The following is a 13,641-nucleotide window of genomic DNA, read 5'->3' on the forward strand; positions in this document are numbered from 1 at the left end:
GCTATCTGTTTCTTTTCTAAATGCCTAAACCACTAACTCCATCATCCTTCTGGTCTCACTGAAGCAGTGCCTCAGCCTCATTTTCCTAGTTGTTAGTTTTGCAGTGTCTTGATTGAAATAATGATTTTAGGTGAGTTAAGATTTCTAGGACCCATGGTATATTCCACTGAACATAGATTTGTTTTATATCCCTTGAATTGTTTTTATGAATACAATTCACATATTTTTAAACCCCTATAAGTTTCATGTTCAGCTGACTATGTAGTTAAAAGTATATACTTCTTGATTGTGAAACAGTTGCAATGGTTTAAGATGCATGTGCTTTTCTTTCAAATTCAGATCTCTACACTGAGGCTAATTTAGTTCCTTCCACTGATATATTGTATGGTATTTTTATTAAAGCAGGAATTAGATTAATTATCATTATTTATAAGATACTGCTGAATATAAAAGGAATTCCAAAGAAATTATAATCCCTCTGTAAAATTGAAAGTACAAAGCACTTAAAAATTCATGAGTGTAAAATAAAATATGCTGCAATAAAAATTGTGTGCAGAGCCAACTTGAATTTAGGACGGAGTTTGGAGTGTTCTGTTTACATCTAAATGAGCCCTGAAAACAGCAAAGTTAAATTTTAAAAATATTTCCTAAAGTAATGATACAGTAATTTATTTAATGAAAAAGTAATTTATTTCCTAAATTAATTTCCTCGAATTAATCAACAAATATCTAAGGAAGATTGATAGTGTGTCCCGTACTGTACTTCTGGTTTGCTATTTACCTGTCCTGGTAGACTTACCACACTTGTGGTGGCAGGTATAATGTGAAAAAAACATTCATGTGGCCCAACACATGGCATAGAATTAAGGGTTATTTTAGGTATGGGTAGCAGTTCTCAACAAGATCACTATTGAGATTTTGGATGAGGGTACTGTTTTTAGTGTGGATCTTCAACTTTGCATGACATTCATCAACCCTGGCCCTGTAGAGCTTCTGATGATTGGAACATCCAAAATGGCCCTTGGAAAACATTATCTCATGGTACAGCCCCTAGCTGAGATGTACTGATATGCCATAGGAGCTGGCAAACTTTTTCCTGTAAAGAGCCAGATACTAAAAATCTTCAGGTTTGTGGGTCACACAGTCTCTGTTACAACTACTCAACACTTCTACTGTATCAGGAAAGTAACTGTAGACATATGAAAAGGAGTGGCTGTGTTCCAATAAAACTTTATTTACAAAAGCAGGTGGTGGACAGACTTTGCCTGTGGGCTACAGTTTGCCAGCTTCTTTGTATATACTGCAAGTCTGCCAATTTCAGCATAAAGAATGCTTGAAAACAATCAGTGCTATGTCAATTAGGAGTGTTTTGAGCTGCAAATAATATGAAAACATTTCTACTTTTTCTTAAGACAGGATAGTTTCAGTCTTGGCTAACTGAATGTATTATGTCATGAAAGACCAAAGTGGCTTCCTTCCTTCTACTCTGTTATCCTTTGCTGCAGTCATTATTTCTTCTTATCATCACAAATTGATGCAGCAGTGTCACATGTAGTTATAGTAGTGCTCAGGGAAGGATAACATGTCTGTCTGTTCCCTAGGAAAACCTTTCCCAGAAGTCCTTAGCTGACTTGCTGTCAGGTCTCATTTGATGACAAACCCAAACTTAAACTAAGAAATGGCAAAGTGGAAATTCCAATTATGTGGAATTCCACAAAATTGCCATGGAAAAAACTTATGATTCTTTCTTGGGCTGGAGAAGGATTAAGCGCTAACTCAAAGCTATAGATACACAATATTTGAGTGAACTGAGATTGTATTGGAAAGAAAGAACAACAAGTTATGAGGGATTAGTGGAGGAAGATGTCTGTGAGATGCAGTATTTTCCATGTCAGTTATATTATAATTTATACATAATCTGTATTCAGTGCTATTTGAGGCCATTTGTTTCCCTCTGTTTTTTTATCTAGTCAGAGGGAGCATTCATGCATGCCTATCTTTGGTCAGAGGGGAGAGAGGAGCCTGGACCAACGTTCTACCCATTGATTACAGGTAATCTCTCTCTAGTATTGAAGAGCCAACGTAGAGTCATACTTCCTGTCATGCCATCCGTAATACCAGTGTATGAAAGACAGTATTTGAATTTGGTTAACAAAGATTACTTGGTAGTCCTTAAGGAACATCTTCAATAAGCCCCCAGATAATCATACCTAGTTGGTGTATCATCTGGTTTGTTTTATAAGAACTGAAAATAATTGGTTGAAAAGCATTCTCACTGAAATGTAATTATGTATTTTCATGTTAGAGGGAATATAGAAGACCATCTGGTTCTTGCTGCCTCATAAAGGTGCTGTCCTATAATTTCAGATAAAGCAGGTGATTTGCCAAGAGAATCATTTGGGTGGCTGGAAAGTAGAGATATAAGTAAAAACTGGGTTTCTCACTTCATCTGCTGTGTTCCCTGCATTACTTCATGACATTCCTACAGTAAAATGCCTTCTCGAAAGACCTTATGCTTGTCAGTAGGGATGGCTCTAATTCAAGTTCTAAATTTTTTCCTGAAGTTCTTCCTGAATTTTGAGCTCTTTAAGCTGTCAGTATTGGGGTTGAACAAATACCATTAGATGCACTTATGTTTATTTTAGTGATTTTGAAGAGTGACAAGGTCATGTTTTCTGGGTAAATTTGTTCAAGAGGCTTTGTTTTGCATCTCCCTCACATCACATCAGCCTCTTTTATGAAAGTCATTTACCTATTTTTTATTTAAAAAATTAAATGCTCAGTACTGTCCTCAAGGATTCCAACATTCCAGAGTGATAGAGACAAATGAATGAAAAATTAAAATAGAGTGTGATTTAGGGCACACTAGAGGGAAGCATAATGTGCTCTGAGGGCAAGAGTGTGTCTGAGCAGGTCAAGAAATGATAACCTGAGTTGAGTTTCAAAGGATAACTGAGAGTAAGTCAAGTGAAGCAAACAGGGCAGGAGCTTCCCTGTGGAAGGAATGACATGGCAAAGGCTTAGAGACAGAGAATATGAAATATTTGGAGAACAACTAGCAGTTCATTAAATATAGAGTTCATAAAAACTTAAGATGCAAGGTGAATGTGATGAGTAATGAGTCAATACTGAGGGACAGTAAGTATACTAGGAATGTTATCCTTCTACAGTGGAAGTCATCAAAGGCTTTCCAATAGATAGTGACATGATGTAACTTATACTTTGGAAAAAATGACTACAGAATCGAGGAGGAATCAGAAGGGCTAAGTCCGAAGGCAACATGACCAGTCAAGAGGCTTTTCAATAATCTAAGGAAGAAATAATGAGAGCCTTGATCAAGGCAGTAGTAATAGAGAAAAAAAAGTGATAGTTATGAAATATTAGTGGTGGGATTTATTTGACCTGGTGAGTGTTTTGATGTAGGAGGTAAGGGAAAGGAAAGGAATTAAAAATGATTCCTACATTTCTGACAGGGCTTGTTGGATAGGGAGTGGTTTTACATATTGACAAGTGACATAGCAGTTGGACCTGTTCGGGGGGAAAACGCAGTAAGTTTCCTTTTAACCGTGTTGACTTTGAAGGGTTTGGAAAACTAATATCAATAAATAATTGCTTGTAAGAGGCTGGAACCCAAGCAGGAGCCCTGAGCTAGAGAAATAGATCTGGGAGTGTTCAACAGAATGTAAACTTCTGACATGAATGAGACCACTAGAGACTGTGTGTAGAGCAGGGAAAGACTAAGAACAGGATGCCAAGAGGGCAGAGGAAGACCAGGAGAGTGTGGTGTCCTTGAAGCCAAGGAAAGAATACAGTATTAATATTGTCAAATACTGCTGAGAGGTCAAGTAAGATAAGAACTGAACAGGGGCCATTGGGTATTTTGAGGTGATAGATTTATCTTTATTTAGAAAAGGTATATGTAACCATTATGTAAGTTGAATATATGTGTAGATAGATATACATATAGAGCAAATATATGTTTAGTGGAAATATACATAATTATGGATAATTTAGGCATTGCCATAAATCCCATCACCTAGCATAACTATTGCTAAAATTGTGATGTATATCTTTCTAGATTTTTTCCATATGTAAATATATTCTCTATCTAGATATATCTAGATATATGTCTGTATATCACAAAATGAGTTCCTGCCATAAAAATATGAGACACTGCATGAATCTGCTCATCATCCGTGTCCAAAGACCATGATCATCTTCACATCTCTTCAGTGTTAGCATATAAGCTGGGGAAGCACACAGTGTCCATTGAATTAAGCAACTGGGAGATCATTTGTAACTTTGCAAGGCTAATTTCAGTGGAATGGTGAGGGTCGGAGCCAGCTTATGTGGGATGGGGAATGGGTAGGCAGTGAGGAAATGGAACAAGCATTATAAACCACCTTCTTATGAAACCAGGCTGTGAAGGGAAAGGGAAGTAAAAGATGTCAGAAAAGGAGTAGGATGGAGAAGAGAAATTTTTTCTTTTGTGTTTTCAATTTTAACTTGGACGAGACTTCCCACAGACTAGAAGGAGCCAGCAAAGAGGGATGAATTGAAGATACAAAGGAGAAGTTGTTATTGATGGAGCTGAGGCTTCGGGAGGCAGGAAGGGAAGGGTGTAGGAAAGAAGGACCAAGCCCCATCTTCCAAGAAGGCAACTGGGAGGGAGGTGAGGGTAGGAAAATATGCCGATAAATGGACAAGTGGATGGGTCACCTGAGGTGATTTGGGTCACCTGATAATGAAGATGGCTGATACTCATGTGTAGGCAGTTACTTGATGAAGTCTTTTTGAACTTGCACAAAATACAAAACTGCCATATAGGATAAGACCCATTATTTGTTCCCTTGTATCCTGACAGTGATGCCAAGAGATGTATATTAGAAAGATCTAGCCTTCTCTCACAAAACGAAAGGTCAGAAATGGTCCCCAAATACTTTAGTTACCATAAATAACCTATTAAGGATTTATTATCCACATATTTCTGTGAAACTACTTGAAGCTGTGTATTTCTTTAGCTTGTCTGTCCCCCTGACACATACTACCTGTGAGGTAAAGTATTTAACCTAGGAAAGTTGCATTGTATGGTGGGAAAAACTGATTTGGAACAAATCTTGGTTGAATTCCATTAGCTTTGGGAAAATAACATTTTGTGTTTCAGTTCTCTTACCTTGTAAAATTGGGATACTGATCTCAGGGCAAATAGAAGACAGGATAAGGTAATAATATATGTGTGTTCACCACATACTAGTGTGTTCATACATTACTTTCTCATACACATCTTATCAGTCTCAGGGATCGAAGGCTCCCTTTCGCTCCGGCACATCAGCATTTGCTGATAGAAACATGAAACTGTTAACGATAATAAACTTTGGCCTGTGACCAGGAGTGTTCAGTGAAATCTTTGTTGCTATGAAATGTAAATATCATGAACTAAATGCAAAGGACTACTACCTTGAAATGTACCTACTTAACAGAGCCTATTTGCATTTCCTAAATGCCATGGTATATTTTAGTTTTGTATTTACAAAAGCATATCACGTGAGGTGATTTTGTCTCATAAGCACGAAGTTAAATGCCACAGGTGACCAGAAGGAAAGCTGCGTTACTGTTTCTCTTTTCACCTATGACTGTATAACAGCTAGCTTAATAATGTGATTTACTAGCAGGCATATATGCTGAGTACCACTGGTGCTGAAATATCAATGCTTACTACAAAAGACTTCCAAGCAAATATAATTGCTATAATGTGTTATAACCTCTCAAGTTTAGTAATTCAATTGAGCGGGACAAGGATAACACAATGCAGGTGAATTATCTCCCCTTTACTAAGCTGCCGCCGGACGCACAGCAACACCTGATGGTTATGCCAGGTGAATAAGCCACTTTAAAATGGGAAACTGAAAGAGGCAGCAGTATTAGGCTTAAATTGTTTCCCTCTGAGTCTCTGCAGCTTAATTCCTTGTTAACTCACCAGTGTATCAATGGATTTAACTTTGACTTTTAAAATAAAATATAATAACACACTAGAGCTTGCTTTAAAAATACTAATCCTTAAGTACAAATTAAGTATTTTTATAATCACTGAGCAATTTAAAATAACTCTTACCTAAATATCTGCATTTATGTCTTTATATCTTATCTTAACATTCTGATTACTTTGTCTTCTTGACTCTCCATGCTGGGGTCACTTGAATGCTTTTTCATACTCTTGCTCAATTTTGTTTTCGGCATTTTTCTGGCAGCAATTCAAAAGGGCGTTCAGTATTTCCCCATTATGCTGTTGCACAAATTACTCAATATCGCTCCACCAATATATGCAAAATTCAGAGGTGCTGTTGGTTACCTATCACCTGATCTAAGTGCCCTGGTAAAATAGAAGGATACTGGCCCTATAGATGTCCATCCTCAGCTGAGCTCACACTCTGAACACTCCTCACTCAGTGAATGGTTCTTGCTTTTACATCTGATGAGTCAGAGCCAGTCTCCTCTCACCAATCAGCATTAACAAGTCTCATACATCTTGATGTTTTCCACAGCACTTGCCTGGGCCTTGCACACATTGGCTGGTTAGTACATTTGCCCTGAATGAATGAATGGATGGATAAATGAATGATGGAAGAAAGAATTGGAGTATATGGGATTTGACTTTTCTGCTAGAATATGGAAGGCATTCTTAGGGGGGGAAAGCCACTTTTTGTTTTGTTTTTCAAAGAAGTGTTATCTAAAGTGGCACATTCTGAGTTCAAAATCTTTTTTGCACAAGAGGTGTATTTTAACTATAGTCATTTTGTATGTGTGTGTGTCTGATTGTGAGACTTGAACTTGGCAAAGAATCAAGTCCATGAGTACTCATAACATTTTTACTAAATGTTCAACACTGTCCTACTCATTTCAAAGGGGGCAGAGTCTCTGTCCCTGAGTGTATTTGGTAGGACAAAATTTACATAAAACATATAGAGAGCAACACAAGGCAATTGTATTCAAATTAAATGTTATGTGGTAGCTATTCTGATTAGATGGAATACTGATAGCATTCAGAGAAAGGAAAAGTCATTGGGCCTTGGGGACAAAAGACAGTTTGGGTCAACGAGGAGAAGGAAGATTTCCTAAGGGCTATTGTGGGCCAAACTACAGACCTGTACAATCCTTCACAGAGAGTCCACCCCATGGATCTCAGCAGAAAATCAGATAGCAAAGCAGCCCTCGTTACTTTGCTGAAGGAAGCCCCTAGGTTACTTTTTTCTGAACAAAAATGACACCCAGGTTTAAAACATAATAAATAAAATCGAGTGATTCCGTTAAAATAAATAGTGAAACTATGTTTTTAAAATGTAAATAAAAAGAAACCTAAATATAAATTTAAATTAAACATAAATATAAATGTAACAAATAGTTTATAAATAAACCATATAAATTTGTGTTCTCTAAAACATACCAAGATATCACTTGTTTCAGATCTCTTAAGTACTGACCTATATCTAAAAATATGTCCAAAAGATATTTAAAAAGTTATTACTCCCTAGGAAATGGATTCCACTATTGAAAAGATAAAAAATTGATACTTGAAAAGTACTAGATAAGTACTTGGGCCATATTTTACATATGTATAATTAATGAAACATTTATGAAGGCTCAAACATCTATTGTACAGATAATAGACAAGAGGTAAAAAACTTGATTTGTGCCCTGAGTTTATACTCTGATGGGTTATGTAAAACTAACGTCTTAACAATGAGCCAGTTATGAAAAAAGAAAGATATCCTGTTGCTGACTGTAAAGCCAGTAGCAATTTAGGGTTTATGGAGAAGATGCAATGTGAAGATGTGAGAGTCTGGATTTTGGAGGATGAGAAGGAATGTGTTCTAAGTGGGGGCTTTGGGGAGTGGCATGAACCCTGCATTATAATGTAGTCCAAGCCTCTAAGTACAGCTCGCTAACCGATTGTGTCACTGGAGTTCCAAATGTGGTCCAAACCTGATTAGAGCAAAAAACTTATGTTACAGAAATAAGATCCAGTAGATCATGTCAGAAAGTGGAGTGACAGCCTTGTTACAAAGACTTGGGACTTACTAGAGAAGAGCATTAGGCAGTTACTTTGTTCTACAAAAGGAATGTTTCAAAAAATTAGTTTGGGTGGAATTATACAGCAAGATGAGGGATAAGGAGAGCAGTTTATGGTTATTTTGCTGGAATCTGAATATGACGTGAGATTCCAATGAAGATTAAAGTTATATAATCATCGCATATGGAATTCTAATTTACAGGAGGTTAGAAGGACTTAGAAAAAGTTAATTGCCAATTAAATAATGTGTTCCTATTAAAAATTTGAAGTCTTTTGGACTAATAAAGATAATTTCTCAAAATATGAATTATCTGAAATATTAGCGGTTCTTATTTTCAGTTTTTGGACTCTGCTACCCAAATCAGAATTGTAGTGCTGATGAAGGATGTTAAGTAGAATAGTGTTAACGTTTGGTCAGATACTTTGTTTAGGGAAACTGAATCCCTGTCAGGACTTTGGAAACCTAACAGCATATAGATCAAGCACTGCTTACCTGGGTATCACATATGTTCACATCTAATTGGAAAAGAGCCATAATTTAGGAGTAGATTGAGTCTGTTTATGCTCCAAAATGAATTTAAATGATGAGACTATGAATGTCATGAAAAGCAAGGAAATGAATTTGACAGACATTGGTTTTCATTTTGAATTTCATATCACTGGCTTTCTATTAGCATACACCAGGAGTAGTGAATTTCTATGAAGTTGGCACACAGTTTTAAATTTTATGAGTATGCTACTGTAAGTATAAAAGCTCATTTCAGTGAGATGTGGACATGGTTATTTCTTTTTTAATCAGCCAGCTCTAGGCTATATATTATTGGTCTAAACTTATCATCCTGACAGCCTTCAGGCTGTGGAGCTTTCTCTGTATATTCCTTTTTGATGACGTTTTGTTTATCTGGGCAGAAGAAAAAAGAGGCTCTGAAGAGGATTTAATAGTTTAATACTTATATGTGTTTAAAAATATTAAGATATTCTTTAGTAAGCATTTATGCTTAGACATGAAGTGTTATTACAGCCTTTTAAAGTTATTAGGATGATGTGTTTATTCAGCAGTGTTTCCTTTGGTGTTTTGTTAGAAGGTATGGATTTACCATAAATAGAGGTCTTGCAGATATTGTAGCACTTGAGAGTAGTGTTAAACTTTGCTTTAACAATAGCAGAGTTAACTGCCCCACCCGCTTCCACTGCAAATAGCAAAGAGCAGTTGGAAATTACACGTCACTTCAATTTTGGATAAAAATGGTGATGGATCTTCTAATTGCGGCAGTAAGTTGCGTCTTGGGTCACCTGTCAGTTCACTGAGCAGGGGCTTTGAATGGTTATTATGTAGAGGACAGTGATGGGTGACACACTGCCTCCTCAGAGTCAGAGGAAGAGAAAATGAGCTGAAGTTGAGCAAAGTTAATGGTGGAAAAGAAGAAGCAGGACTTTGCCATAAACCACTTGATCAGGCCATTTCCATACCCAGGGTGCCAGCAGGAAGAGTGCCCAATACCCTCGCCATCCGTTTAGACCTGGTGCCGATACAGGTGAGAATCAGGGTGCCTTTTACTCTCTAGGGGTGTCTGAACTATAATCAGATGCCTCCTTCTCTGTTTTTGTTTCTCAACTTCTACTCCTGCCTGTGATGCATATACACACATCCTCTTCTTAGCTATAGAAAAAAGCCCCTCTTACAATAGGGTATCTTCCTTTATTAGCAACAGAAAATGAGAACTGCTATTGTATTTCAGATAACATTTTTAGGACTTATTTTTCTAGCCCTCAAATAACTTCAAATTATTTAGGAATAGAGTTTCTTTGGAAACATTTACTCTCTATTGAGCAATTATTCCTTGACCTTTATTTCTGCTTTTGGTGACCTGAGGGGTGACTCTCTCCCACTGTCACTTTATTTCACAGGGATCACTATATGGCAGTGATTCTAAGTAGAAAAGGCAAATTCTGGGGAAACTGTCAGAACTTTGGGGGATATTGGGGGTTGGTGCACATGTGGTTTAAAAAAACCCAAATGATTTTGGTACGCTATTTCATTTCACCATTGGGAGTCGCTTCAAGGCATTGGATCCCCTAAAAAGCATAAATACCTTTCCCCAGAAAGTATAATAATGATTCCAGTGATAATTGTAATAGCAGTGTTATCATTTCTGGTCCCAGGGTCTCCATGGAGATATCTCATATCTGCTTCATCACAGCTTCTCTGCTGGTGTGCATAGCCATGGACTGTGATTATAGTAGTGGTTCTCAAAGTGTGATTCCTGGACCAGTAGTATCATCTGGGTACTTGTTACAAGTGCAATAAATAAATAAGTAAATAATAAAAATAAAGCATATTCTCAGACCCATCCCAGACCTAATGAACCAGAAACTCTGGATGGGTTTGTGTACGAATATGCCCTCCAGGTGATTGTGATATACACATAAACTCGAGAGCCACCTGTCATAGTTTTCTATTGCTGCTGTAAAAATTAACCACAAACCTAGCAGCTGAAAACAGCACAGATTTCTTATCTTGTACTCTGAAGATCAGAAGCCCAGGTGGACTTGACTGGGTCCTCTGCTTAGCATCTCACAAGGCTGAAACCAAGGTGTTGGTAGGGCAGAGTTCTTTACTGAAGGCACCAGAGAAGAATCCACTTCCAACCTCATTCAGGGATTTGGATGAATTCAGTACCCGATAGTTGTAGAACTGAGGTCCCTGTTTTGTTGCTGGTGGTCAGCCAGGGCCTACTCTTAGCTTCCAGAATCTACCCACATCTCTGTTTATGCTTTCCATGTAGCCCCATAGCAGTGGTGGGTTGAGTCCCTGTCACACTTCGAATCCCTCTGCCTTCCTCTTCTGCCCTACCTGACGCCCTTATCTGCTGCATCTCTATGACCTCCTCTTCTACCCACAGCCAGGGGGAAGCTATTTCTAAAGGCTGAGCTTTACGTTGGGACCATGTAGATAATCCAGGGTCATCTCCCTATTTTAAGGTCCAGTGATTAGTAACCTTAATTACATCTGCAAACTCTCCTTCACAATGAAATGTAACATATTCACAAGTGTAACACAAGGGGTCCAAGGTCATGGGAACCAAAATTCTCTTTACTTGGCATAACTCATCATAGGGTCTTTCTCTTGGCTTTGCCAGGGTGCAGTGTTGCTCACTAGGTGGCCTGGCCTCACCACCAGCATCCCATTCTTGCCACAGGGACCAAAGGTGGCTAGAGGAAGAGGAACTCAGAACCCGCTCTGCCTCACCAGGAAGTGGAGCTGTATTTCCCATGGGTTCCACCTGTGCATCAGGTCACCTGCCCTTTGGGTCCCCCTCATCTCATCTATCATTCCTCTGTGTCCCTCCTCATCCCCTCCCTCCGTCATTCTCCAGAAAGGACTGGCTCCTGGTTTTTCCATTCCTGTCTATATTTCTGTCTTCTTCCTGTGGTTCAGAAGCACCATGGTGATGCTGGCATAGACATAAGCATAGGGATTCTTCTTTAGAAGCAGTAAAGCATAGTGCTGATGAGCACGGAGACTAAAGCCAGGCAGTGTCGGTTCAAATTTTGTGACCTGGGGTAACTCTCTTAACTGTATTATGCCTCAGTTTCCCTATGTGTAAATGGGAGATAATGATAATGCCAGAGCATTAGCCAGTATTATTATTACTTACAGAAGAAACAGTATGATTCAGTGTTTCCAGGCTTGATTCTTCAAATGCTGAAGAAACTTAGAAAAGCCTCTCTCTTTTTCATATCTCACTTTTTCAACAAAGCTTTGTTTTGAACCGTCTTGCCTTGCAGGGTCTCCGTGGGCCCCCACCCCAATGGATGTGTTGAACTGGCTAGGGTGATAACCATGCAGACCACATGGCAAAGAAGTAAAACCATCACTTATTCCATTGATTTTTAGGACAAATGCATAAAGTATATACAGTTATTATCATTTTTGTGTTACAAATGATGAAACCGAAGCTTAGGTTAAAGAGAGAAATTCACAAAGAGAACCTGAAGCTGGAGTCCTATGGAGGGAAGGCAAGTTCAGGTGCCTTTCTGGGCAATAAAAAGCATCCTGGACCATTGTTTTGCAAAAGAGCAGTAGAAGAAGCGGTGAGGACGGAGAAGGTTGAGGCAGAGGGGTCAAAGACATTTTTCCAGGAACATCTGGAAAGGGGCATTTCTGCAGTGAATTATGCAATGCATTAACTTATTTTCCATTTGAGGACACTCCTTGGGATAGGCGCCGCAAGAGGTTTTCTATTTATGAGGACACTGGCTAAATTAACAAAGCACATGACCCTCGGCTGCTCATAAGGGAGCTTATTTTACCGTTAGTCTTTTTGTCAGGTTTTGCTTTTTTTGTTGTGGGTAATGAGTGACTGCTAGCACCTTGACCCATGCCCCTTCCTTATCTAAGTTATTACCATGTAGGTTGTTGTATCACCTTTCATGGATGTGCGGTTTGATACTTTTCAAGAAGAATATCTTCTCTGAGGTTAAATAAATTGCTAAGAACTTGTCCTTGGGCTTGTAAAATTGTGATGTATGGATGAGGACAACCCTGTTGCCTTTTGTTTTTTACAACCCCTGTTTTTCACTCTTTGTGTTTAGTGAATTGTCTAAGTTTCCTACCCAAAACAAGTAGAATATGTAATTTTTTCTTTGAATTTAAATCATTGGAAAGAAAACATATTTTCTTTACATAAAATCTCTTTTGTAGGCAAAACAGTGTGCACTAATTGCACGGATGCTTAGTATGGATTTGAGACGTTCCTTTGGAACATGAGAGGCTGGTGTATGTGACTACACATTTCATTTGTCCTCTTGACTTCTTATTTGAGTTGATTTGCTTGTTCCACACAGAGGAACACGTTTCTATGACTAGGGTTTCCCCTTCAACAGATTAATACCATATAACCTTTCCTTGCCTTTTACACTTGAATTTTATCTGTATCATAGGAAGTGGCCAAAAGATTGATCCCCAGAGGAATAAATTACGTCCAGGTATTTGCTTGATAACTCTTGTCCTTTCCGTTTTAGGTGTATAAAGCCCTGGACCTTCCAAGGCTCCACTCCATCTAACTCTTCTTCTTGGCTCACAGTTGGCTCAGGGTCTTTGTTCAATGTCTCCCACATCTGCTTGATACATGCTAGATCAGTGTCTCTAATGTGAGTGTCCCAGCATTTTTGTTTCTCACTTAGCATTTTTTTGAGTGCCATTTTTTTACAGTAATACATTGGGACATGCACAAAAGAGTGTGTGCCTTCCTTGGTCCACCAGCTCATGTGCAGAGGTGGGCCTATGTAGTAGTGGAGATTCTCTGCACAGTCCCACTCAGGACCTTTCACTGTCATGTTAAAATGACCTCACTACTCCACTACTAGTTGTCTTTTCCTACCGAATTTCTGTGTCATCACCAATATTACGCCACTCACTGTTCCATCAGAGCTTGAAAGAGGTGTTCAGGGAACTTCTTCAGAAACTTGCAATCATTGTGTCCTAAGTGCTGGTTTACTTAGGTGGGTCTGGCTTTGGCAGAGATGAAGGTATCCTGTGTGGATAGAAAGCATCTGGTATCTTCATCCTT

The 13,641-nt window shown here is 38.5% G+C and overlaps 1 protein-coding gene across 2 annotated transcripts in view; it reads left to right on the top strand.

The window, feature by feature from the left end:
- CTNNA2 (catenin alpha 2) overlaps positions 1 to 13,641 on the top strand; it is a 1,170,309-nt gene that overhangs the window by 135,487 nt on the left and 1,021,181 nt on the right. The window contains exon 1 of one of the 2 annotated variants that reach the window (XM_057742314.1): positions 2,008 to 2,052. The exons of the other annotated variant lie outside the window; for it this stretch is intronic. The gene's annotated coding sequence lies outside the window, so the exon portion shown is untranslated. Of the gene's footprint in view, positions 1 to 2,007; positions 2,053 to 13,641 lie in introns of those variants that run through there. 2 annotated transcript variants of the gene reach the window in all.

The sequence above is a fragment of the Hippopotamus amphibius genome, chromosome 7, assembly GCF_030028045.1.
Source record: "Hippopotamus amphibius kiboko isolate mHipAmp2 chromosome 7, mHipAmp2.hap2, whole genome shotgun sequence".
Classification (NCBI taxonomy): domain Eukaryota; kingdom Metazoa; phylum Chordata; class Mammalia; order Artiodactyla; family Hippopotamidae; genus Hippopotamus; species Hippopotamus amphibius.